Below are 26,729 nucleotides of genomic sequence, written 5' to 3'. Positions count from 1 at the left end.
CCTTGGGTCCCGTACCAATCTGGACAGATCATGGCTGTAAAGGGAAAAGAGGGACCCAAGGAGGTACAATTGCCACCCGATTTGAAACAGGCTCAGCTGCAAGATGCAGCCCTTAAAACAGTAATTAAAGATAAGGAATGTGGGAAGCCTGTAGAGGGACCTTTTGGAGCAGCAGACGTAGCAGTGAAACAGGGGATGTTATTCAAGGGGAATAGGTGGGTCATGCCCATGCAGTACAGGGAAGAATTTTTGCAGCTAGCTCATGGGGGTCCGGGGGCCCGACATCCAGGGCTAGAAATGACTTGGAATAAAGTGGAGGCTGTGGGATGGTGGCCCCAGCTCAGAGAAAATGCAAGGGATTATTGTAAGAACTGTTTAGTGTGCGCAGCGAATAATCCAGACCCCCACCAAAGGAAGGTCCCGTTGGGACACACGAGGAGGGTAGAGGGACCATGGCAGTCTATACAGGTAGATTTCATTGGGCCACTGCCCACCACAAGTAGGGGCAATAAATATTGTCTGGTATTAGTGGATACTTTCTCGAAATGGATGGAAGCTTTTCCTTGTAGGGCAGCAACAGCGTTAAACGCGGCTAAGGTTCTAGTTTTCCCAGTGGGGACTGCCCCTGATAGTAGAGTCAGATCAGGGAAGTCATTTCACCGGACTAGTAATGCAGGCCACCCTGAAGCTGCTAGAATACAGGGAAAGTGGCATGTGACGCATAACCCCCAATCATCGAGTATAGTAGAGAGGATGAACCGGACCTTAAAAGAGAGGCTTAGGAAAGAGATAGGAGAGGTCCCGAAGAGATGGGATGAGGTCCTACCGCTGGTCCTAATGAGCATCAGAGCCAGTCTCTCTAAAAGTACGGGATACACCCCGCATGAGTTAATGACAGGGAGGTCGATGAGGACCTCGACTCGTGTTGGTACCAGTCCTGACCGAAGCACAGGTTAAGCAGGTCACACGGGACAGGTTTGTTGGAGATCTGTACCATACTCTAAGGGGGTTGCATTGGGAGGCAGCTAACAATATGGGAAGGCAGCACCAACAGAATCAAATGCTGTTGGAACCACGGGTAACACAGGAGTGGAAGGTTGGGGACCAGGTAATGGTCAGGAATTATGCCAGAGTAGGGGCATTCAAGCCATCATTTAAGGGACCCTATAATATTGTGGATAAGGCAAGTCCGATGGTCTATGCGATCCAGCTGCCGAGGCGAGTAAAATGGTTTCACACCAACCAGTGCAAGCTGTACGACTCCGGAGAGAGAAGCACAAAACGGGCCAAGGCCCAAGGAACCGTAATGAGTTTGATCAATGTGAGCCTTTCTCCCGTGCTGTGGGATGATGAGGACGACTCAGAGGGCGGAGCGGTGAGACGAAGTAGTCAGGTGCTGAGACCCAGGGTGCTCTGGACACCTCCTCCTACTCCACCCCCGGGCCTCAAGAAGCCCAAACATCGGGACAAGAAAAAACGAAAACAGCGATTGAACCAAAGTGTAAATATGTGTATCAGTTAAGTGTGACCTGTGAAGGGGAGACCCCTCACAGAGCAGTGTTATTCTTTTGTTTTGTTTTTATAGAAACGAATCAAATCAAGGACGCAAGATGAGGTGGACGCTGCGGATGAGCGTGTGGATGATCCTGATTAAAGCAGGGTGGGGAGATCGGGAAGACAGCGAGACATTCTTTACATACGGGTGTATGGGAGGAACTGGCCCCACCATAACTCGGTGGGGGGCGACACAGGGTAATAATGGTACAATTACATACTCCCACGATGGGAATTGGCCGGGTTGGCTAGAGTCGAATTCGACCAAGTATTCAAGGCGAACCGGGGACAAGATTGGGGCAGTGTCGATGTCCTACCCAAAGGTAAACATCACGACTAAGAGGGTACGGGTGAAAGAGGGTAGATGGGTTTGTCTGGAATGTAAGGGGAGCACCTGGTGGTTGCGGAAAACAGACAAAGGTAAAAATAACTCATCCACGGAATGGGAAAAGTTGGGTAATAATTCAAACAGGTGGACCATGGGAACTAAGGAAGGGATAAATGGTGGAAGAAGGAGCAAGGAGTTTGTGTGTGCGTGGTCGGGTCGGGCCACGACTGCAAAGGGGGGGTTGCCATTACTTTCAAACGGCAGTGGCAGGACTCCGGGTCAGGAGTGAATTGGACTCAGAGCTTTGACTCTTACGTGACCCTGGATCCTCCAAAAGCAGTCAAAGCGACCGAACTGGCCGTGAGCAAGATGAAGCCTCTACCGAAAGCCCCAGAGACGCAGCGTACAGAGGTCAAATGTCCCGTAATGGCACCCAGGCCTAAAAATGGGCTGGTGTTGATCCCAACAGGAAAAATGATGTATCATACCGTATATTACGAAGTAGTGTCGGTTATTCTTAATTTAACAGAGTTACAGTTGCCCCGGTGGTGCCCGCCAAAGACAGAAAAGTTGTATGAAAAGTTGATAAAAGAAATGTTCAGACAATTCTACGAGAAGAATTATGGGGACGAAAGTCAGTGGGGGGGGGGGGGGAGTGTACAAACCGGTAAATAACAGCCACACAGGCTAGGGGAGACAAAAAAGGGGACTGATTAATGATGCGGCCACGGTATTTAATACAGGGACATCACTGGTCAACAGTATGGACAATGCACAGTTGCAATTACAAGTAAATACCCTAAGGGACCAGCTGAGGAAAATACTGGGGGAGGGTAATGATATTGAAGGTCATGAATTGCAGGAAGACCAGGTGATGACGATTCATCTAAAGGAAATGGTAGCTGAGCTGGAGACTCACGCTCAGACCATCAATGTATTAATAAAGAAGGGCCGAAATGCGTCGGATCGGGCTGCCCAAAATTATGTGTGTGTCATGTATGGGGCCTGGTTGTTAAACGAGGGGCGCAGTAATTTAGAGGATTTAAAACAAGGCCACGTACCGTCGTGGATCAGTAACAGGCACCTAAAGGCTTTAAGCGCTTATAACAACCTCGTGAATCCGTGTCAGCTATGGTCGGCCTCCGAAGCGTACCCAGTCCCTGTCAACTGTGGTCAGAATAAACAAACGGTAATGGAGATAGTTCTGAGGATGCCGGTGATGGATCAGGCGCAACGACCCGCACCGGTATACCAGGTAGAAAACATTGGTGTAATTTGAAATGGGGTACATGTGAAGCATCATAAAACCCCTCAGTACGTGGTGAAGTTGGGGAACTCGATAACCGGCACTAGTCTGGAGGGATGTCAGGGAGGAGGTACACATGTGGTATTATGCCCCTACTATTTGAATCCTTTCGATCGGCCAGTATGTGGGTTTGAATATGGAGACGGGCAGCCTATCAGCTGTATCATGGAAGTGATGGCTCACAGCCATGTCCCGTCCCAGGTTGCGTACAAGGGTAACGAAGCCTACTGTGTAACCACTAGCAAAAGTCGGTACAGAATACACAGGGACTCCTGGGGCAGGATTTTCATTGGGCCGTGGAGGCGGGATTGGAGGCGTGTGGGGGGTTAAAATCTCGAAATCGGGGGGCACGAACCCATCCCGCCCCCAACCCGCCTCCATGCCAGTTTCAAAGGAGGCGGATACCCGACCTGCACTGGGACCCGCCTCCCCGAGGCGGAAAGGGGATTAGTGCCAATTAACTGCCTGTTAACAGGTACTGTAGTTAACAGGCAGTTTTTAGCCTAATCCCTATTTTTATTGCTGAAGTGTGGGATTCCCAACGGCTCCAAACCACGCCAAGTTAGCGAGGCGGACCGTCGGGCTGAAGGACTTGGAGGGTTCGAGATGTCCAGTGTTCAGGTGAGTGATGGGTGCATGAGTGCAGAGGTAAGTGTGTTTGATGTGTGTAAAGTGTTTAAAGAAGTTTTACTTACATTTACTTACCTTTACAGCCTTCCTTCCTTGAGGTCTTGGGAGTCCCTCATCTCACCAGCACAGAAAGCAGAATGGCCGCGAGCTGTCAAAAGTTGCAGCATTCAGCTTTCTGTTCTGGAGAGATCTCTAAATCAGCCTGAGAGGAAGGAATTACAGGAAACTCTTTGTTATCCGGCACCGACGGGACTGGCGTGTTGCCGGTTGATCAAAAATTCTGGATGACGGAGAGGGTTATCTACCGAGGCTATTTTTAACAAAGAAAAAGAAATAAAAACAAGAAATGTGCAGTATACAGTAATTGGGTACTCACCTACAGAATGTTGTGTTAAATGGATGGTAGAAGATGCTTGGTTAAGTACAGTACTGCCAGTTGAGGGTAATGCAATGCAGACTACCAGCAGCGTGGGAGACACACAGTACCTCTGTAAAATGGCGGATCAGAAGTGACTACCGGCAGCGCGGGAGAGTCAGACTCCTGTTACAGGGGCATTGAGGTGTCCCGACTTCCGACAGTGCCAAGAAGCCGAGTAGTGGCAGTTTGGAGAACTACCCCCACTGACTAACTCGGCCACCGCGCGAGACTCGGACTCGGCAACATTGCCAGTTATTGAGGTGTTGTTTTCGGAGTGAGAATTTTGCCGGTTAATAGAGAATTCCGGATATTTAGGTGCCGTTTAAACGAGAGTTTCCTGTAACTTGGAGTACAGATTGTCAGTGTTTGACAGTTTCAAAGAGCTATCAAACACTGATATTTCATCTGTCAAAAGCTCTTGACAGATGAAATGTCAATCTGTAATGTCACCTGTTGCCGGGTGGCCCTTAATTGGCCTGCTGAGCCCGCTGGGCGGGCTCAACAAGGTCAATCAAGTGAAAAATCGCGTGGGTTGGCCAAAACTCGATGGAGGCGGGACTACAACCCCAAAAGTTGTAGTCCCACCTCCTACACGCCTCCAGTATCAAAATCCAGCCCCTGGTGTCCAGTTCAAGATTCCACCTTTTGCTTCAAGCTCCAGGTAGAGACACAAGTAGCACAAGAAAGGATAATCCCCATCTCAGACCACAAACACATCGGGATCACAGTCAACGGTACTTTACCCAACCTCCAAGAATACACATCGCGTTTTGGATACGATATCCTGCCGTTACCCGAACATTTGGTTAAGCTATTGAAGAACCTAGCGTTGTCTCAAAAACATTATTACGCGTTACAGCAAAAGAATGAAAAAGAAAGGGAGGAAATTGATGAGATGACTACCCCTCCGTGGTGGGATGTGGGACTCAATATTGAGATCTCTCCTTGGATTCGAATCGCGTCGCATGTGTTGGTAATTCTACAATTGTGTATTATGTTGTATCTATTAATCTTGTTGTGTAAATTAAAAAGGAAGACAAGAAGGGGGAAACTTGAAAGATTGAAATGGGAGGTTCAGAGTGTTTGAACCGAAGGTATGTATGTATGCAATAAAAGTGAAATGTAAAGATTTGGTTGAGACCGGCAATGCACCCAAAGGCAAAGAAGAAGTAGAATTCGTCAAGTGTAATGTCTCTAGTTTATAAAGAGACATTAAAGGGGGGAATGTAGATTTCAAAAAAATCCTGTACAACAGCAAAATGCTGGAAGCCTGTTTGGCCCAGTGATACAGTTAAACCTAGAAGCACAGACACACCTGTGAGTTTTAAATTAACTTTGGAAAAGACATTTACTTTGGACAATGAGTGTCTCGATAGGTGATTTAATGGTGAATAGGTGATTTAACTTTGGACAATTGTAGGATTCGCAAAATTGGACTTTGTATTATAAAGGGTCAAATGGCAGAAGAGGCCATGATTTTTAAAGACTGTTTTAAAAGAAGCCCAGAAAAAGGGGCATACAAAATGGCCGCCATACCATGTGACCAGTTTATTGGGACACTTTAAAATGGTTCCTGCACAACCTCAGACAGCTTTGTGGATTCAACCTACAGCAAGTTCTGGAAGCCGTTTCTGAGAGAACGAAACCAGACCCACACGTATGCATATGGATTAGATGCAGATCCAGTCAAGATCGGCCTGGAGACAGAGGCCATCTAAATGTTGACCCAGACAAAAGGGGACAATTTCATATTCATGAGAACAGCACCCAGGACTAGATAACGAGATCAGCAGGACATTAAAAACAATTAAGGTAATTCCAGACCAGAGATGGGCCTTTACCAGCCATTTAAGACATTTTAAAATATAATAACTACCCCGCTGTGCTCCCAGCCCGCCAAAAGTAAAACAAAGACTAACCTGATTTTGGGCGGGAGATGGAAGTTTCTGGAAGAAAGTATATCTGGAAGACTTTTCGGCAGTTGGACACACAGCTTGAATCCGGACACCCAGGAGAAGAAGCAGGCACTCGCAGGAGGAAGAAAAAGGCCAACATCGAGAAGGCTGTCTCGAAGCCGGCGTCCCGCCCCGGGGAAACACATCGGGAGATCATCGACCATCCCCAGGCCATTGCCAGAATGAGAGGCCATCGACCCAACTTGGGAGAAGAAACAAAAAAATAAAGGTCCCAAGAGAAGAAACCTTCCAGCCACCCCGGCTCGGGAGAAGAGAGAAAAGGAAACTGAAGAAGCGATGGGAGCCAGCCCAAGGCTCCTCTGACCAGGGTTGAGCTGACGATCCTCGACCCCGCCGACATCCAGGCCCGCCGGTGTCCAGCCGCCCCCGACCCCCACCTCAGGAGCGAGGTGTGGCGCAGCTTGCAGGGGCTCCACGATCCACATGGAGACGAAACGCCTGAAAGGACCAAACACAGACTCGATTTCAAAACCGTGCACTTCCTAGTGGGATTGGCGAGCATGTTTCTGGCCCTTCACAATCAGATCTAGATAGGTTTAATAAGGGGGTGGATTTTAAGGGTACAATTAACATGAGTTGTTGTCCCTCGATGTTCCATGTGTTTCCTTATTTCGTGATGATTTTTGTAGAATATAAGATGCCTGTATTTGCCTTAGTTAGTACTGTGTCGTTATGATTTGTTTTGTGTTTTTCCCTCCCATGTACTCTCTTATCTGCTTGCATTTGATGTGATAATTTTTCCTTATGCAATAAAATTTCATTTTGTTTCATCAAACTTGGCCTACAAGAGTTTTCTCTACATTGTAGTTCCTGCACCTAAGTCCAGAGTACAGAATCTAAGGGGCGAGTGGGTCGAACCACTCAAGGTTTTACTGTGCAAGAGAGAGAGGCCTCTAGAGAGAGAAACCTCAGGGAAATCTCTCAAGGAAAACCCCTTACACAATGAGACTTCGTGTTTTAATGGGTTTCGATGGATCTTCAATGGACAAGACAACGATACCAGTCTCGCTGGAACAATGGACTTCCTTGCCTCAATGAAAAACACTTGAACCTTGGGCAGAACACATCAGCAGTAATACTAAATCACATTAAATATGTACCATGGTGGGGGGGGGGGGAGACAAGATAAGGAATTATCTTCCATCCCTCAGCCCTGTACATATCCTGTGGTTTGGCTTACTAGGTGTGCATTGGAAAACCCAGACTCGAATAGGCATGATGGAAGAGCTCTCTCGCGCTCTCTTGGAAGCTAGCTCTGACTACAGCAACTGCCAGGTGTAAGAAGGAAGGGAAGACGATCATCTCCAGCTCCCAGCCTGCAATCGATGTCGGCCACGACCAGCCGGACGGGTGATTGTAAGTATCAGTTGACTCTACAAGGGGTTTGCGCTGTGTAGGCAGCTGCAGTCAGATAAAGGAGGACGGGGACAGGTCATCTCCGATCCAGGCCTACAATCCACAACGGTAACGACCGGCCAGATGGGTGATTGTAAGTTTCAGCCAAATCTCAACAGGGTTTTGTCTGTGTTTTGTTGGTTTTAATAAACTAACAGTTTTGGGTTGAACCTAAACCATTGTGTCATCTACCATTTTGTTCCTGTAAAACCCAGAGTCAAAGAACCCTTGTAAGGACGAGGAAACCAAACACCTTACAGATTCTATGATTTTACTGACTGCAGTTATGCTGGTTAAGGGTTACACTGGTTGAAGTTATATTGGTTGAAGTTATGGGGGCTAAGGTTATATTGGTTGCGGCAATACTGGTCAAACTTATATTGGTTGAGGTTATGCGAGTCGAGAGGAATGAATCGACAAGCAAGTTTGTGACAGTGAGAGGAGAGAGGTGAAAGAGGGCTTGGTTATCAGAGGACAAGCATCATGGCAGGAGGGTACTTGTCTGGGAATGAACAGTTCCTTTGGGAAACGGGGAAATGAAAAATAAATGATAATAATTGAGTTGCACAAGTTTGTTGAACAAACACTTTTAATGCATGCTTTCTCACAAAAGCTCAACTCTTTGATGTGCTAATATATGTGGACTCAGTAATGATACTTGGCTGACTGGAGAATATTGATTATTGATGCTGCGACAGTTCAAGGAGGGGTGGGCCACTAAATCTTTCATATCAGCATTCTAACCTTGGCCTCTGTCAAAATGAGAAAGAAGGAGTTGTAAAAGTCTGAGGCAAATGATAGAGTTGTCGTTATCATGACCTTATCTCACATGCCACGTATGTGCCACAAGAAAGCCGATAAATAGCTTAATTAGGTGGAACGTTAAGGTCAGTGCAGTAACTGTACTTGCCTGAAACTTCCATTTCATGTGTGCCAGTTTTGAGCTAGCTGAGGCTCCATCTCGTTATGGGTCTTTTCTTCAATTGGTCCCACTACGATCACTCCATCGGCCAACTTCCATTCATTGTCTGGTCCCCGACGCAGAAACAGCTGTGAACATAACAGGTGTATCGCTCACTATTTCTTGCAACAACAACAACTTGGATTTATATAGCGCCTTTAACATAGTAAAACGTTCCAAGACACATCACAGGTGCGTTAGCAAACAAAATTTGACACTGACCCACATAAGGAGATATTAGGACAGGTGATCAAAAGCTTGGCCAAAGAGATAGGTTTTAAGGAGCGTCTTAAAGGAGGAGAGAGAGGTAGAGAGGCGGAGAGGTTTAGAGCACAAAGGAAGATTGTTGTGGTTGTTGGAGGCCAATCATCATAGCCCCAGGACATTGCTGCAGGAGTTCCTCAGGGCAATGTCCTAGACCCAACCATCTTCAGCTGCTTCATCATAGGGTGAGAAGTGGGGATGTTCGCTGATGATTGCACAGTGTTCAGTTCCATTCACAACTCTTCAGATAATGAAGCAGTCTGTGCCTGCATGCAGCAAGACCTGGACAACATTCAGGCTTGGGCTGATAAGTGGCAAGTAACATAAGTGCCAGGCAATGACCATCTCCAACAAGCGAGAGTCTAACTACTGCTCCTTGACATTCAACGGCATTACCATCGCTGAATCCCCCATCATCAACATCCTGGGGGTCACCATTGACCAGAAACTTAACTGGACCAGCCACATAAGTGCAATGTGTTTGGGTGATGTGCCTGCCATTGTTGAATAGCTGTCAGTGCGTGCGCGGTGTGAGATGTGGGTATGAGCATTGCAGCAGTGGTAAGTGTGTGAGGGTGAAGTGAAGCTATGATTGTGAGGTATGAGTGGTGATTGCTAGAGATTGGTGGTAGGTGAGTGCTGGGCGTGTGGTGCATTGAGCAGTGTGAGGATTGTGGTGCAGATGTTGGGATATGGCATTTGCTGAAGCCTTCACTCACCTTGACCAGCCGTGTGAGGTCATTAAACTTTTTTCGGCACTGGATCCAGGTCCTTGGGACCACTCTGGTGGGGTGACGGATTCAGTAATCTCTTCCAATACGGTAATCATGGGGGGCTTTAATCTACACATTGATTGGGAAAATTAAATTACCACTAATGGTGTGGAGGATGAATTCTTGGATTACATGCGAGATGGTTTCCTGGAGCAGTATGTGGAGGAACCAACCAGGGAACAGGCTATTCTCGATCTGGTACTGTGTAATGAGAAATGGCTAATCAATAATCTTGTGGTAAAGGGGCCTTTAGGGACAAGTGACCATAATATGATTGAATTTTACATTAAGTTTGAGGGTGATGTAGTCCAATCTGAAACTAAGGTCGTCAATCTAAACAGAGGAAACTACAAGGGTATGAGGGACAAGTTGACCATGGTAGATTGGGAGGCTACAGTAAAAGGTATGAAGGTGGACATACAATGGCTAACATTCAAGGAAATAATGCATAATTTGCAACAAACATATATTCCTCTAGGGCATAAAAGCCCAAAAGGAAAAGTGATCCAACCATGGCTAATAAAATTAATTAAAGCTAGTATTAAGTCAAAGGAGGAAGCTTATAAAGTTGCCAGAAAAAGCGGTCAACCTGAGGATAGAGATCTTTTTAGAAATCAGCAAAGGGGGGCTAAGAAATTGATAAAGAAAGGGAAAATGGAATATGAGCACAAACTAACCAAAAATATAAAAATGGATTCTGAAAGCTTCTATAGGTATGTGAAAAGCAAAAGACTGGAGAAGGTAAATGTAAGTCCTTTACAGTCAGAGACAGGATAATTTATAATGGGGAATGAGGAAATGGCAGAGAAATTAAATAAATACTTTGCTTCTGTCTTCACAGAATGGGATTGGGGGTAAGGTACTGACTTGGATAGAGAACTGGTTGGCAGACAGGAAGCAAAGAGTTGGAATAAACGGGTCTTTTTCCGAGTGGCAGGCAGTGACTAGTGGGGTACCGCAGGGATCGGTCCTAGGACCCCAGCTATTCACAATATATATTAATGATCTAGACGAGGGAACTAGATGTAATATCTCCAAGTTTGCAGACGACACAAAGCTGGGTGGGCATGTGTGCTGTGAGAAGGATGCCGAGAAACTCCAGTATGATATGGACAGGTTGGGTGATTGGGCTGTAAGGATTTCGGGGGCTTCGTTTAAACTGGTTTAAAGCAATTTTCCTGGTCTTGCAGCCTTTGCCTGCACATCAGACCAATTCCAATAAAACCAATTTTAAAACAGCGGTTTCGAATCGCTACCCCTCCTTTAGTTGAGTGGAGGAACTTATAATTAATGATATTAAAACGGAACACGTGGTTTGGATGAGAGAAAAAAATCAAGCTTTATTAACTAAAAGAAACTACAATCACAATATCTAACTATCCCACACGAACACAGTAAAATTGTAAAACTATATATCAAGGGGGTACACACGGCAAAAACGAGGGATACGATGGCTACAATGTATTTAAACAATCTTAGCAATTCCCTTAAATCACCATCCCCACTTAACTCCTGCTAGGTTGCCTTGTTGAGAGTCAGAAAATCTCTGCTCACATGGTCCAGCGAAGAGAGAGAGAGAGAGAGAGAGCTCACCTTATCGTCCCAGGAAGTCAAGAGTCAAGAGCCAAGAGCCAAGAGAGCGAGCTGGCTGCTCAGCCCTTTTTTTATACCTGGTGAGCCCCTCACATCCGTGCCTTGCAAGGGCTGTGTGCAAAATTAGCCCCAAAGCTGTGATAGGCTAACTCAAAGTGGTTAGATTGAGTTAATGTGATTTTCAGAGCTCCCTGTGCTGAAACAAAAGGGAGCTACATCTGCTCTATAGTCCAGTACTGGGTGATTGGAAACCCATTTAAAGTTAACGCTTCCCATTCAAGGTGCAAACGTCTCTTCTGCAGTTTCAGGTGTATCTAAACAAATGCTAATAGCATTCAGTTGCTTTGTAAACAAAGCATTGTCCTTTGTCTTCATTGAACCTTACTTCCAGACACAGAAAGCTGCATTCCAAACCTCTTTTGTCCATGTGGTGACAGCCATTTTATCTTTGGAAACTTAAAAGCACCTCGCTCAGGGATCCTTTAATCAAAAACATGAATCTTCAGAACTGTAAATTATTGCGAATTCTTACAGGGCAGATGCATGGCAGATGCAGTATAATGTGGATAAATGCGAGGTTATCCTCTTTGGTGGCAAAAACAGGAAGGTAGATTATTATCTGAATGACAATAGATTGGGAGAAGGGGAAGTGCAACAAGACCTGGGTGTCCTTGTGCACCAGTCGCTGAAGGTAAGCATGCAGGTGCAGCAGGTGGTTAAGAAGGCAAATGGTATGTTGGCCTTCATAGCTAGAGGATTCGAGTACAGGAACAAGGATATCTTGCTGCAGTTGTACAGGGCCTTGGTGAGACCACACCTTGAGTATTGTGTGCCGTTTTGGTCGCCTTATCTGAGGAAGGATGTTCTTGCCATGGAGGGAGTGCAGCGAAGATTCACCAGACTGATACCTGGGATGGCAGGAATGACGTATGAGGAGAGATTGGGTCAATTGGGCTTATATTTGCTGGAGTTTAGAAGAATGAGAGGGGATCTCATTGAAACTTATAAAATTCTAACAGGACTAGACAGACTAGATGCAGGAAGGATGTTCCCGATGGCGGGGGAGTCCAGAACCAGGGGTCACAGTCTGAAGATAAGGGGTAAGCCATTTAGGACAGACATGAGGAGGAATTTCTTCACCCAGAGAGTGGTGAACCTGTGGAATTCTCTACCACAAAAGGCAGTTGAGGCCAATTCATTAAATATATTCAAGAAGGAGTTAGATACATTTCTTAAGGCTAAAGGGATCAAGCGATATGGGGAGAAAGCAGGGACAGGGTACTGAATTTGGATGATCAGCCATGATCTCATTGAATGGCGGAGCAGGCTCGAGGAGCCGAATGGCCTACTGCTCCTATCTTTTATGTTTCTATGTTTCTATGTTTCACGGAGGAAGACACAAAAACCTCCCAGAAATACGAGAAAACCAAGGGTGTGGCGAGAATGAGGAACTTAAAGAAATTATTATTAGTAAAAAAACAGTACTAGCAAAATTAATAGGACTAAAAGTCGATAAATCCCAAGGACTGGATGAACTACATCCTAGGGTTTTGAAAGAGGTGGCCATTGGAATAGTGGATGCATTGGTTGTCATCTTCCAAAATTCTATAGATTCTGGAATGGTTCCTGCAGATTGGAGGATAGCAAATGTAACCCCGCTATTTAAGAAAGGAGGGAGAGAGAAAATGGGGAATTACAGACCTGTTAGCCTCACATTAAGAGTTGGGAAAATGCTGGAATCTATTATAAAGGATGCAATAACTGGGCACTTAGAAACTAATAGTAAAATTGGGCAGAGTCAACATGGATTTATGAAAGGGAAATCCTGTTTGACAAACCTATTGGAGTTCTTTGACGATGTAACTAGTGGAGTAGACGAAGGAGAACTGGTAGATGTGGTGCATCTGGATTTTCAGAAGGCATTCGATAAGGTCCCACACAAGAGGTTGGTGAACAAAATTAGGGCACATGGAATTGGGGGTAATATACTAGCATGGATTGAGAATTGGTTAACAAACAGAAAACAAAGAGTAGGGATAAATGGGTCTTTTTTAGGATGGCAGGATGTGACTAGTGGGGTACCACAAGGGTCGGTGCTTGGGCCCCAGCTATTCACAATCTATATCAATGATTTGGATGAGGGGACTAAATGTAACATTTCCAAATTTACTGATGATACAAAGCTAGGTGGCAGTGTCAGTTGTGAAGAGGATGTGAAGAGGCTTCAAGGGGATCTTGACAGGCTCAGTGAGTGGGCGAGAACATGGCAGATGGAATATAATGTGGATAAATGTGGTTATCCACTTTGGTAGAAAAAACAGAAAGGCAGAGTATTTCTTAAATGGTGAAAGATTGGGGAATGCAGATGCTCAAAGGGACCTGGGTGTCCTTGAACATGAGTCACTGAAAGTGAATGTGCAGGTGCAGCAAGCCATTAGGAAGGCAAATGGTATGCTGGCCTTCATTACAAGAGGATTTGAGTGCAGGAGTAAAGAAGTCTTACTCCAATTATATAGGGCCTTGGTGAGGCCACACCTGAAGCATTGTGTACAATTTTGGTCTCCTTACCTAAGGAAGGATATACTTGCCATAGAGGGACTGCAACGAAGGTTCACGAGATTGATTTTTGGGATGGCGGGACTGTCGTATGAGAAGAGATTGAGTAAACTAGGCCTGTATTCTCTTGAATTCAGAAGAATGAGAGGAGATTTCATTGAAGCATACAAAATTATTACAGGGCTTGATAGGGTGGATGCTGGGAGAATGTTTCCCTTGGCTGGGGAGTCTAGAACCAGGGGCCACAGCCTTAGGATAAAGGGTAGGCCATTCAGGACTGAGATGAGAAGAAATTTCTTCACACAGAGGATGGTGAATCTTTGGAATTCTCTACCCCAGAGGGCTGTGGAGGCTCAGTTATTGGGTATATTCAAAATAGAAGTTGATAGATTTCTGACTAGTAAAGGCATCAAGGGATATGGCGATAAGCCTGGTGAATGGAGTTGAGGCAGAAGATCAGCCATGATCTCATTGAATGGTGGAGCAGGCTTGAGGGGCCAAATGGCCTACTCCTGCTCCTAGTTATTATGTTCTCGCATCCCTCTGCACATGACTTTGGATGGCCTCTTGCCTCCCTGTGGGTGAAGGACAGCCCACCTTTGTTGCACCGTCAGGACCAAGGCCTCCAGTGCAGCATCTGAAAATCTTCTAGCTCGTTCTCTAGGTTGTTGTGCCATGGCTTGCTCCAAAGGGAGGATGAGCTGCTTGTGCAACAAAGCACCTCCCCTTTAAGTGGTGGAGTGAGCCTAGGCCAAAACCTATTGGTCATTAGACTGCACCCGTTCAGGGCCGAGACCTGTCATGTGTCTACCCGTTTTGACTTCTGTCAAAAATTCTGCCGGAAGTGGGCACAGTGTGGGTAATTCTGACTTTGTGCATCCCCATTGCTCAACATTTCTCCACCTTACCATCCCTCTGTCAAGGAACATCACAGCGTCCTCTTGTGCACAAAGCTGAAATGAAAGCCACCACAAACATTCCAAACATAATTTAGAAATTAATCAATGCCAAACTACACAACAACGTCAACTAATCACCCTTGAGCAATTCCCTTAGTGTCTGTCTTTCGTGTTCCTTTGCCTACGCTGGTGCTCCGACGCAGTGCTACCCCAGTGGCTGCAGCATAGCTGGTTGAAGGCTGCTGACTTTCCGTGGGGGAGACTGCACATGGCCTTGCAGGACGACCTCGAGCCGCTTTGGGCCTAGAAGACCCAGCCATAGACTGCACCACCTTGGCATGGGCAGCAGCAGTCTGGGCTAGCTGGCTGACAGGCAGCAGCAAGGGCACTGGTGGAGTGGCATGGGTGGGAGTAGGAATGCTGTCATCCTGAGAGAGGACAGCCGGTTCTTGCTCCACAGACCCACTCCCACTCCCCCGGGGCGGCACCTCAGCAATCCTAGCCATCTGTTGGAGCACAGATTGCTGGACTGCTGTGACACCTTGCAAACCCCTTTTGATACTCATAAGCGCAGCCATCATGGCATGTCTGAGCTCGCATGGCAGCAAGCTAAGATTGCATGGAAGCAGTCTGACCTTACGTGGCACCAAGCTGAGCCTGCATGAGACCAGTCTGAGCTTCCACTACAGCACTGAGACATTGGGTCGCTTCCGCCTGTGCTGTAATGGATGCTGCAACATCACCCATCACACCCAGTATCATGGTTGGATCCACAAGTGCTCCAATGGAGTCGCCCATTATTTCCATCCTGGAAATCATGGGCTCCAAGCTCCGCGCAAAGCCCCGTGCAATGTTGGAGCCGGACTCCTCCATGCTCCTTAACACTGACAAGAGGCTCTCTGGCAGGCTTGGCATTGCACCAAGCATTTCCATGTGCATGGCCATCATCTTTCTTCTGAAGGTCACCCGAGCTGCCCTTTCCCCTGGGCCTGGCCGCAGCCCACTCATGCCCGGTGACTCACCATGTGCCCTCTCTCTTGCCTGCTGGGCCATGGATTTATCCACATTGACAATGGAGTGCATCTTCAACAAAGCACCTCCCCTTCAAGTAGTGCAGAGCCTAGGCCAAATTTTATTAGCCAGTAGACTGCACCCGATATTGGCCCCACAGTCCAACCCACCACACAATCTTTCCATCTGAACCTTTTCAACACGTCTCATCATAGAGATTTTACCACCCACTCACTACCACAACCCCTTCCCCACTCACCAGCAACCTCATTCCCCACTCACCACAATGCCTTATCCATTCAGCAGCACAACCTCTGGTGGCCAATCCGATCGCATCAGTTTCCCGCTTGGAGGGTGAGGTTAAAATTACTCCCTCTTCCCGTATCAGTTCACCTGCCACTTTCTCGCATTCCACATTACACCAGCTACTGTCACAAACTCAAAATGATGCCATGATCTTATGGTAATTATTGAAATGAGCTGACCATGCAGACTGTGGGCAATCAGCTTAATGTCCCTTTTGTCAGCCTCGCAGTAACAGCTCACCATTCCCTCCTCCACTTCATCAGTTTCACAAAATGGGCCACTCCAGAGTCCAGGATATGGGGAAATGAAGCAACATTTACATAGAATTGCATAGGGGGGAGAAATTCATTATCGCCCCGTTTGGGGGCGGTAACTTTTGAAAGCTGGGAAATTTAGCTCCAGGCGCTAATGATCCCCAGCTTTCACGAAATTGGGTTTAGCGCTCCAGGAAGGAAATGGAGCACTAAATCAAGCGCCCCACTTCCTTCCTGGAGCACTGAAGGATGCAGGCGGGACGGTAGTGGTGCAGCGCTGCACAATGTCCCGTGCAGCACTGCCGCGATCCAAGCTCCTTCCCTCCGTTATAGGGAAGGGCCATCGCTGCAGGCTCTGCATTGGGACCAGTTAGCTGGCCCCCGACGGCGGCCACGATCCGGCCCGATCAGCCCCATGCCTTCCAGTAGAGTGCCAGACTGATCGATCGCGGCCCAGGTGAATTGAAAAAATATTCAAACAACATTTTTTTAAAAATTTAATAAATGTTGTTACTTACCTCGGCAACCTCCCTTTTAACTTCCGCCCCCAAAGTTCTTGGCCTCCCGAACAACACGTCCTACAGCTGCTGGTGTTTTCACCCGGCGATGCTGTAGGGGGCGGAACCGAAGTTCAGGTCCGGGGTGATGCACACGGCAATGACGTCACGATCTCCAGGCGCAGGAGATCATGATGCAAAGCGTTACCGCTGCCGCAAACCTCCCAGTCAAGTTAGCGGGAGTTGTTCATCTCGCCACGCCCGGGTGTTAAGTCGTTAGCGTCCCGTTATCGCCCCCCCCCCCAGTGGCGCTAACGGGAGATGCTAACCCACCGAATTTCTCCCCCATAAAATTTACAGCACAGAAACAGTCCATTCAGCCCATCAGGTCTATGCTGGTGTTTATGCCCAACATGATGACTTCAATGGAGAGTGCGATCAGGCAGGGTGAGAAACCAGCGTTCAACTAGCTCCCGTCAGTTTCCTGACGGGTGGCTTAGGTTAAAATTGCTCCCAATGTATCTCAGCTCTGCGCTTAACCCCAGCCAGCCTCAAACAGCTTGCTGTCCTTATATGGGCTCTCAACCTCGGGCCTACATCACCCTCCACATTATAACTGAGGAGGTTATGTCACATGACATCACAGTGAAAACCATGGCAACCCAGAGGGAGGTGGTTTTCACCAGTAGCTGAAGTGCAGATGCTGAAACGCTCTCGACAAGTAAGGGCAAGTTTGTTTAAAGCTTACCAAAGTCTTCAGAATCTGTGGAGGTCAAAATAGTTTGTTAACACAACTCAGTTTTTAAACCCATCAGGATCTGTGGTGCTCAAAACCATTTGTTTCCAGCATTCAGTTTGTAAATTGATCCGAATCTGTGGCGATCAAAAACTGTTTGTTTACAGAATTCAGGCCTTAAATTAATCAAATTATAAACGAAGAGATAATTCTTCTTGACAATATCAGGGAAAAGTCATCGAGGAGACAAAGAGTGACTTCAGGCTGTGAGTAAACGAAGGAATGAATCCTTAGTTGAGAATTACCCCAAGAATTTAAATGGTTTAACAGTGAGATTTCCCTTCAAATTGAACAGGAATCGTCACAGCGAATAAAACAAGGACAGGGAAATGGGACTGAAGAGCCAGGAATGTATCCCTGCTGCCTCGTTTCCATGGGAATGCTAGCAGGCCCAGCCCTAGGCCCAGGTCAGCCAGTTTGGGGAAGGCCCAGGTAATCCTAGAGTGAAGTAATGGGTTATTGGCCCAGTGTTAATGGTCTCCCCTCTTACTTCCTATCATTAGCAGCCGGAGAGGATCAGCTCCTCAATCTCCATACGTCGGAAGGCATTGTTGAAAGATACCAGAGAGGAGGTGTACAGGTCAGCGGGTACAGTAATGGAAGGTTCATATAAAATGAGGCCTAATTAAAGGAATATCAATTGGAATTCAGGGTAAAAGGTGGAACGAAACAAGTTATTGGATTAAAATCCAGGAAACAAAGAACATTTATGAGAGTTTTGGTGTGGGCGGGGGGTGGGGGGCGGGCGGTGGAATCGGTTTTGGGAGACACCAGGCCCTGGTGAGGCCTCACATATATCAGTAGAACAAAGCTCTAGGGTCGGGCATGCAGGGAGGTGGGGAGACAATGTGGGTGGAGAGACAAGTGGGGTGGGTAAGTGCGCGGGTCTGCGGGTCGATGGGTGGGTAAGAGGTAGGGCAGAAACTGTGCACAGGCAGGCGGGCAAGAACTTGGGGTGGGTGAGCAACGGGACAGGAAGCACTAACACAGGTGGGGAGGCCAGTAAGCACTTGAAATAAGTGATGGATGTAGAAGCCCTCAAGATGGCCGGGTTGGTTGGGCAAATCAGAATGATAGAATCATACAACACAGAAGGAGGGTATTCAGCCCATCATGCCTCTGCCGGTTTTTTGAAAGAACTATCCAATTAGTCTCGCTCCCCTGCTCTTTCCCCACAGACCTGCAAATTTTTCCCTTCAAGTTTTTATCCAATTTCCTTTTGAAATTTATTATTGAAGTTGCTTCCACCATCTGTTCAGGCAGTGCATTCCAGATCACAACAACTCGCTGCTTAACAAGTGTTTTTCCGCATGTCGCCTCTGGTTCTTTTGCCAATCACCTTAAATCTGTGTCCTCTGGTTACCAACCCTCCTTATTTACTCTATCAAAACCCATCAAGATTTTGAACACCTCTATCAGATCTCCCCTTAACCTTCTCTGCTGTAAGGAGAACAACCCCAGTTTCTCCAGTCTCTCCACGTAACTGAAGTCTTTCATCCCTGGTACCATTCTGGTAAAACTCCTCTGCAGGATATCTGTGGCATTGAACCAGACAGCCAAAAACCTGTCACACAGGAGTGCTGATAGTGGCCTCAGAGCAAAGCTCAAGCCCCAGGCTCATGGCAAAACTTATGCCTCATGGCAGAACATTTATGGGAAAATTGGAAGATATTTAGCAAATTTCTAATACAAACATAAGAATATAAGAACATAAGAAATAGGAGCAGGAGTCGGCCATTCTGCCCTTCAAGCCTGCTCCGCCATTCAATGAGATCATGGCTGATCTTCTGCCTCAACTCCATTCACCGGCCCTATCGCCATATCCCTTGATGCCCTTAATAGTCAGAAATCTATCAACTTCTGTTTTGAATGTTTTTGCATGTTTGTTATGTTATAAATTGTGTTGTTTACCTGGGAGTAGCTCATTTGTTTGTGTAGAGTTGATTATTGTTATTCTGATTGGTAAGCTATGAAGCTCTTGGATTGAGATTTGTTTAAATTTTCTGAATATGATATTTGAGTGAATGAAGTGTGATTCTTGACGCATGACACTGGAGGCACTGAGGACGGTCTGGAGGTACTGAGGAGGGTCTGAAGACACTGGAGGCACTGAGGAGGGTCTGGAGGTACTGAGGAGGGTCTGAAGGCACTGGAGGCACTGAGGACTCTCAGGGTTGGGAACATTGTAGAAGGTCCTGGCTTCCTGTAGATGGTTCGGGTACAGCATAGACACATTGGTATGAGAGAGAAAGCTAGAGCTCCCTGGATGACAAAAGATATACGGCTAACAATTTGGGTGTTTAACACCACCCATTACCACCATGATATGACGAAAAATGGTGGTTGGTGCTCTTCCGCCAGCTGGTGGTGGGTCCCATGGCAGCCACAATTTTGCGAGGGTCAATAGCACTGCCAATAAACATAATCGCTGGAGGAATTGAAAGGAACCAGATTTTGACGTCAGTGGGTGTGCAACGCTCACTTGACATCTGATCTGCAATATTGGATTTCACCGTTCAACTTATCGGCATGCCTAAACAACAACAGGGAGAGCAAGAGTTCAACTGCAGGAAGGAGGCTCCAGCAACGATATTTAAAGGGATCATCAACAATCAGTTGCATCTGACATGGTTATGCAGTTTGACTGGCTCTGTGCTACTTTCTGCAACTCCACCGGCTTTATTAACTTCTTTCAAGGTTCTTTGGTAACAGGGAGTGTATTGCAAGTGCAGAACACCTTCATTATTTTTTAAAGGCTTCTGCTCGCAACACTTGCTCACAGTCATGAGGGCTGCACTGGCACGTGACCTCATGCTCCAGGATCTGCGGCAGAGGGAGTGGAGGCTGCGAGGAAGGTGGGAACATGTGTGCAGAGGGAGGAGGTGGACCAGGAGGGCTCTCAACAGGAGGCCTTACCCACCTAGGGTCCTCCAAATGCACTTCTCCTACCTCCACTTAAGCGAGGAGCAGTGTGTTAGGAGGCTCCGTTTCAGCAAGGAGGTGCTCACAGAACTCTGCCACCTCCTGCAACCACACCTGCAGCCTGAGAGCATGGCTCTCCCAGTGGCTTCAAGGTCAGTGTGGCCCTCAATTTCTTCGCCAGCGGATCCTTCCAGTCTGCAGCAGGAGACATAGCTAACATCTCAGTTTGCCGTCCATTGCTGCATCCGGGAGGTCACTGAGGCTCTCTACACCAGGAGAAGGAACTATGTTGTCTTCTCTCTGAGCAGAGAGAAGCAGGACAAGTGTGCATGTGGCTTTGCCAGGATAGCGGGCTTCCCCATGGTGCAGGGCGCCATTGACTGCACCCACGTGGCTTTGCAGGCGCCGCATAACAATCCTGAGATTTTCCGTAACCGCAAGGGCTGTCACTCACTTAATGTGCAGGTGGTGTGCGACCATACACAGTGATTCCGCAATGTCAATGCCCGCTATCCTGGCAGCAGTCATGGTGCCTTCATCCTGCATCATCCAGTGTGCCAGCAATCTTCCAGCCACCACAGCAAACCCGAGGGTGGTTGCTCGGAGACCAGGACTATCCGCTGTCCACCTGGCTCATGACTCCCCTCCGCAACTGCAACACTCATGCTCAGCACTCATATAATGAGAGCCAAGCTTCCACCAGGAACTTCATCGAGCAGACCATTGGGCTACTGAAGCAACAGTTCCACTGCCTTAAGAACATAAGAACATAAGAAATAGGAGCAGGAGTAGGCCAATCGGCCCCTCGAGCCTGCTCCACCATTCAATAAGATCATGGCTGATCTGATCCTAACCTCAAATCTTCTATCACTCTCCATCCCACCCGAACCCATGTGATCTCCCAGGAGAGGCGAAAAACCAGATAAAAAACCCAATGGCCAATTTGGGAGAAAAAATCTGGGAAATTCCTCTCCGACCCATCTAGGCGATCGAAACTCTTCCAGGAGATCACTCTGTCCCTATATTTTCTACAGTACTTACCTTCTGTAAAGGCGATCTCCACCCCAGCCAGGAATAGGAATAAAACCATCTCCTGAAATCTAACACAGAATTAGAACACAAGAAGTAGGAACAGAACCAAGCTACACGGCCCCTGGGCCCGCTCCACTACCCACAGGGCCATGACCATTCCGAACCTAGACTCATGTCCAATTTCCTGCCCACTCCCCGTAACCCTTAATTCCCTTTACTTCAAGGAAACTATCTATTTCTGTTTTAAATTTATTTAATGATGTAGCTTCCACAGCTTTCTGGGGCAGCAAATTCCACAAACCTACCACCCTCTGAGTGAAGAAGTTTCTCCTCATCTCAGTTTTGAAAGAGCAGCCCCTTATTTTAAGATTATGCCCCCTAGTTCTAGTTTCACCCATCATTGGGAACATCCTCACCGCATCCACCCGATCAAGCCCCTTCACAATCTTATATGTTTCAATAAGATCGCCTCTCATTCTTCTGAACTCCAATGAGTAGAGTCCCAATCTACTCAACCTCTCCTCATATGACCACCCCCTCATTCCCGGGATTAACCGAGTGAACCTTCTTTGTACTGACTCGAGAGCAAGTATGTCTTTTCTTAAGTATGGACACCAAAACTGTATGCAGTATTCCAGGTGCGGTCTCACCAATACCTTGTATAACTGCAGCAATACCTCCCTATTTTTATATTCTATCCCCCTAGCAATTAAAGCCAACATTCCATTGGCCTTCTTGATCACTTGCTGCACCTGCATACTAACTTTTTGAGTTTCGTGCACCAGGACCCCCAGATCCCTTTGTACTACAGTACTTTCCAGTTTCTTGCCATTAAGATAATAACTTGCTCTATGATTTTTCCTGCCAAAGTGCATAACCTCACACTTTCCAGTATTGTATTCCATCTGCCAAATCTCTGCCCACTTACTTAGCCTGTCTATGTCCCTTTGCAGGTTTTTTATGTCCTCCTCACTCACTACTTTCCCTCCCATCTTTGTATCATCTGCAAACTTTGATATGTTACACTCGGTCCCCTCCTCCAAATCGTTAATATAGATTGTAAAGAGCTGGGGACCCAGCACTGACCCCTGCGGAACACCACTAGTTACTGATTGCCAGTCTGAGAATGAACCATTTATCCCAACTCTCTGCTTTCTGTTAGAGAGCCAATTCTCCACCCACGCCAGAATATTACCCCCAATCCCGTGATTTTTTATCTTGAGCAATAATCTTTTGTATGGCACCTTGTCAAATACCTTTTGGAAGTCTAAATACACTACGTCCACTGGTTCTCCTTTATCCACCCTGTATGTTACTTCCTCAAAGAACTCAAGCAAATTTGTCAAACATGACTTCCCCTTCATGAAACCATGCTGAGTTTGTCCTATTAAATTATGTTTATCCAAATGTCCCATTACTGTCTCCTTAATAATGGACTATAACATTTTACCAACCACAGATGTTAGGCTAACAGGTCTATAGTTTCCAGCCTTCTGCCTACTACCCTTTTTAAATAAGGGAGTTACATTAGCAGTTTTCCAATCTGCCGGGACCTTTGCTGAGTCCAGGGAGTTTTGGAAAATTATTACCAATGCATCCACAATCCCTACCGCCACTTCCCTCAAGACCCAAGGATGTAAGCCATCAGGTCCAGGGGATTTATCCGGCTTAAGTCCCATTATTTTACCAAGTACCACTTCCTTAGTGATTTTAATCGTATTTAGCTCCTCTCCCCCTAGAGCCCCCTGTTTGTCCAGTGTTGGGATATTCTTAGTGTCCTCTACCGTAAAGACTGATACAAAATATTTGTTCAGCGTTATTGCCATCTCCATGTTTCCCACCATTAATTTCCCAGTCTCATCCTCTAAGGGACCAACATTTACTTTAGCCACCCTTTTCCTTTTTATATAACTATAGAAACTTTTGCTATCCGTTTTTATATTTTTTGCTAATTTACTTTCATAATCTATCTTCTCTTTCTTAATCAATCTTTTAGTTATTTTTTGTTGTCTTTTAAAGACTTCCCAATCTTCTATCTTCCCACTAGATTTGGCTACCTTATATGCCCTTGTTTTTAGTCGGATACTATCCTTAATTACTTTACTTAGCCACGGATGGCTATCTTTTCTTTTACACCCTTTTTTCCTCAGTGGAATATATTTTTTTTGGAAGTTGTAAAATAACTCCTTAAATGTACACCACTGATCATGTACCATCTTACCCTTTAATCTATTTTCCCAGTCCACTCTAATCAATTCCGCTCTCATACCTTCATAGTCTCCTTTATTCAAGCTCAGCACGCTTGTTTGAGATCCAACCTTCTCACCCTCTACTTGAATATGGAATTCAACCATGTTATGGTCACTCATTCCAAGGGGATCCTTTACTAGGACATTTTTAATTAAGGACCGCTCATGATGAGCCCTCCAGTACTCGGCAGAGCAGGTGTCCCATTTCGTGGTAGTCTGCTGCATGCTTCACAACTTGGCCATCATGAGGGTGCAGCTCTTACCACCAGGGATTGTGGCACCACATCAGGAGGAGGACGAGGGAAAGGAGGACAAGGAGGAAGAGTATGAGGAGGACGATGAGGAGCAAGAGGAAGAGGAGGGAGGGAGGTGGCAGGCAGCCAATCATCCTTCCGGACGGGCTCTCCGTGAACAGTTCATCAGACCCAATTCCAATGAGTGTAACCCTAGATCCCCGTTGCTCGCCACATCCCCATCAGACCATCCCTGTCTCAGCATCCTCCTGGGCACAGAGCTGAAATGAGAGACACCACAAAAGATTCCAAACAAAATTAATACATTTATCACAAATCAATTCGCACGTGTTTACATGAAAAATATTAAGTAATCACCCTTGTGCAATCCCTTAGTGCCTGTCTTTCGTGTGGCTTTTCCAAATCTAGTGCTCCTATGAAGTGCTCCCCCAGTGGTTGCAGCATGGCTGGTGGAAGGCTGCTGACATTCCATGCGGGAGACTTCAGATGGCCTTACAGGACGACCTTGAGCAGCTCTGGACCTAGAAAGTCCGGCTGTAGACTGCACCACCTTAGCATGGGCGCCAGCAGTCTGGGCTGGCTGGTTGACAGGCAGTGGCAAGGACAATGGCGGAGTGGCAGAGGTGGGAACAGGAATACTGTCATCTTGAAAGAGGACAGCAGGGTCCTGCTTCACTGACTCACTGCCACACCCCCGGTGCTGCGCCTCATCATTCCTAGCAATCTGTTGGAGCACAGATTGCTGGCCTGCTGTGACACCGTGAAAGCCCCGGTTGACAGTGGTAAACCCAGCCACGATGGCAGCAATAACAAAGATCTGGCTCAAAGAAGGGGAGGATTGGGAACTTAATATTCCTGGCTACAAGGTATTCAGGCGAGATAGGGGAGGAAAAAAAGGAGGGGGGTGGGTGGTGGGTTGGCTGTATTGATCAAAGTGACTAATATAGCACCGGAGAGAGATGATGTAGTTGAGGGGCCAAAGACAGAGGGCTAGAAATTCATCTCCTCAGCACCACATGTTAGCGCCATGATGGCGCTAAAACGCCGGCCGCTGCTCTTTCGCCAGCTGATGGTGGGTCCAGCAGCGGCTGCATTTTCCTCCCTTCCTTTCCACTGCCGGTAACTGGCAGCACCCTGGAGAAATAAATGGCGGCCTGGTGATGTCAATCGGCGTGCAACGCCGACTTAACGTCACCACTTCGAACTTCGACCCCAGGGCTGAATTCAAACAAGCAGGCTGACACTGGCGATGTCAGCACCTCTTAAAGGGACACACATATCTTTCAGGTAAGTTTGCATTTAAGCTTTTGGACTGGATTTTTTTGATTTTATTGAGGTAGTGGCTTGGTGCAATAGATGTGTAGGGAGTACTGCTGGATGCTTTGAAGGCCTCGGATGGTAAAGGAAGGCCTCTGAGAAGACAGAAAATGCTGCAAATACTCAACAGATCAGGAGAGAGAAACAGAGTTCTTGGGCTCGATTTTGCCAGGCCCGAGGAGGCGGGATTGGAGGCGTGTGAAGTGGTAAAATCGCAAAAAATGGCAGCCGGGCCCAATCCTGCCTCCATCCCGCCTCCGAGCAATTTTCCCAAATGCGTGTTTTCTTACCCCATTTCCATCCCACCTCCAAGAGGCAGGATAGCTCCTTAAGGCCCTTAACAACCAGTTAAGTGCCTCTATAATCCCATTTTGAGAGGCCTTTCTGATTTTACCACTTTTCCCACATCCTGCACGTCTCCTCTGGAGCACGCCAGTGAATCCTGGCGGCCTCACAAGTTGACTGCTTACCAACAGCTGCAGCTCCACCATTAAAAAGGAGTTTTCAGCAATCATCATTTGCAGGTGGCAGAACTTTGTTGTCTCAGGTCTGGGGGAACTTTTAGCAGGCATACCCATTGTTGTGGAAGTTTGGAGCCTGACACCCATCTCCAGTGTGACCTCCTGGGAAACCCCTCTCGCCACCTTGACTGAGCGCTTCCTCAACTGAGACATATACCAGAAGCATGGGAACCATTTATTTCCTTTCCTCCTGGACATCAGATTCGGATTAAGACCAGCCGTAGCAGCAGCAGAACCATGAGCAACAGCACCACCAACAGCAGCAGCAACAACAGGAGTGCCAAGCTGCTGCTCACCCACCTGAAGCTGCACAGGCCAGAAGGCGCCAGCGCGCGACTACATTGCTGCCCGGGATGCAAGGGACACACTCATCTTGGCCAGATTTGCTTAGCCTGCACAATCAAACACTTTTGCCTCGCACCTTCTTATCAGACTTTCGACAATGGCCAAGAACCTGCGGATTCCTATCACTCTGCCCACCATACTGACAATTGCAAGTCGCCCTAAGCCCTCAATGTGAAAGTCCCATTAGCGAAATGACACACTCCACAACTGCAACAGTTTACCATCAGAATTTTTTATGCCAATAAGCAACTGATGGCTTTTCAAAATTAAACACATTACACCCAAGTGACTATCTTTGTGACTACTTGTGCATTATCTTCCTCTTACGCGTGCTCATACGTGGTGCTTCCCCTGTGGCTTCAGCAGATGCGGAGGCCCCTTGTTCACTTTCTCACTTTCTTGCTGCTCCTGTCTCGAAACCTTTGGCGGGCGTCCTCTGGGGTTGCGAAGCTGTGAGGGCTTGGCAACAGTCTGCTGCTCCTGAGGCTGTGCAGAGGTTGAGACGCCGATCTCAGTTGGGTGGGGACTCTGGTGGGGCTCTGACCGAGGACTTGGCAGTGGCATGGAAGTGT

General features: G+C 47.1%; 2 long non-coding RNA genes across 3 annotated transcripts in view; one reads left to right on the top strand and one right to left on the bottom strand.

Moving 5' to 3' along the window:
* Positions 1 to 16,845, bottom strand: part of LOC147104608 (uncharacterized) — a 42,973-nt gene extending 26,128 nt beyond the window's left edge. For both annotated transcript variants that reach the window (XR_015072369.1, XR_015072370.1), the window contains exons 1-3: positions 16,743 to 16,845; positions 8,518 to 8,657; positions 6,156 to 6,650 (exon numbers count right to left, since the gene is read on the bottom strand). This is a non-coding gene — a long non-coding RNA (uncharacterized LOC147104608). The remainder of the gene's footprint in view (positions 1 to 6,155; positions 6,651 to 8,517; positions 8,658 to 16,742) is intronic.
* On the top strand, positions 16,473 to 26,434 carry LOC147104607 (uncharacterized). Its single transcript, XR_015072371.1, has 3 exons — positions 16,473 to 16,681; positions 18,021 to 18,097; positions 26,014 to 26,434. It is a non-coding gene; the product is annotated as an uncharacterized LOC147104607 (long non-coding RNA).
* Positions 26,435 to 26,729: the final 295 nt, after the last annotated feature.

This window comes from Somniosus microcephalus, chromosome 19 (assembly GCF_052327205.1).
Source record: "Somniosus microcephalus isolate GS21.2 chromosome 19, FLI_Smic_1.0, whole genome shotgun sequence".
NCBI classification, from domain to species: Eukaryota; Metazoa; Chordata; class Chondrichthyes; order Squaliformes; family Somniosidae; genus Somniosus; species Somniosus microcephalus.
Note: the sequence above shows the minus strand (reverse complement) of the source record. Positions and strands in the feature narration are given on the sequence as shown.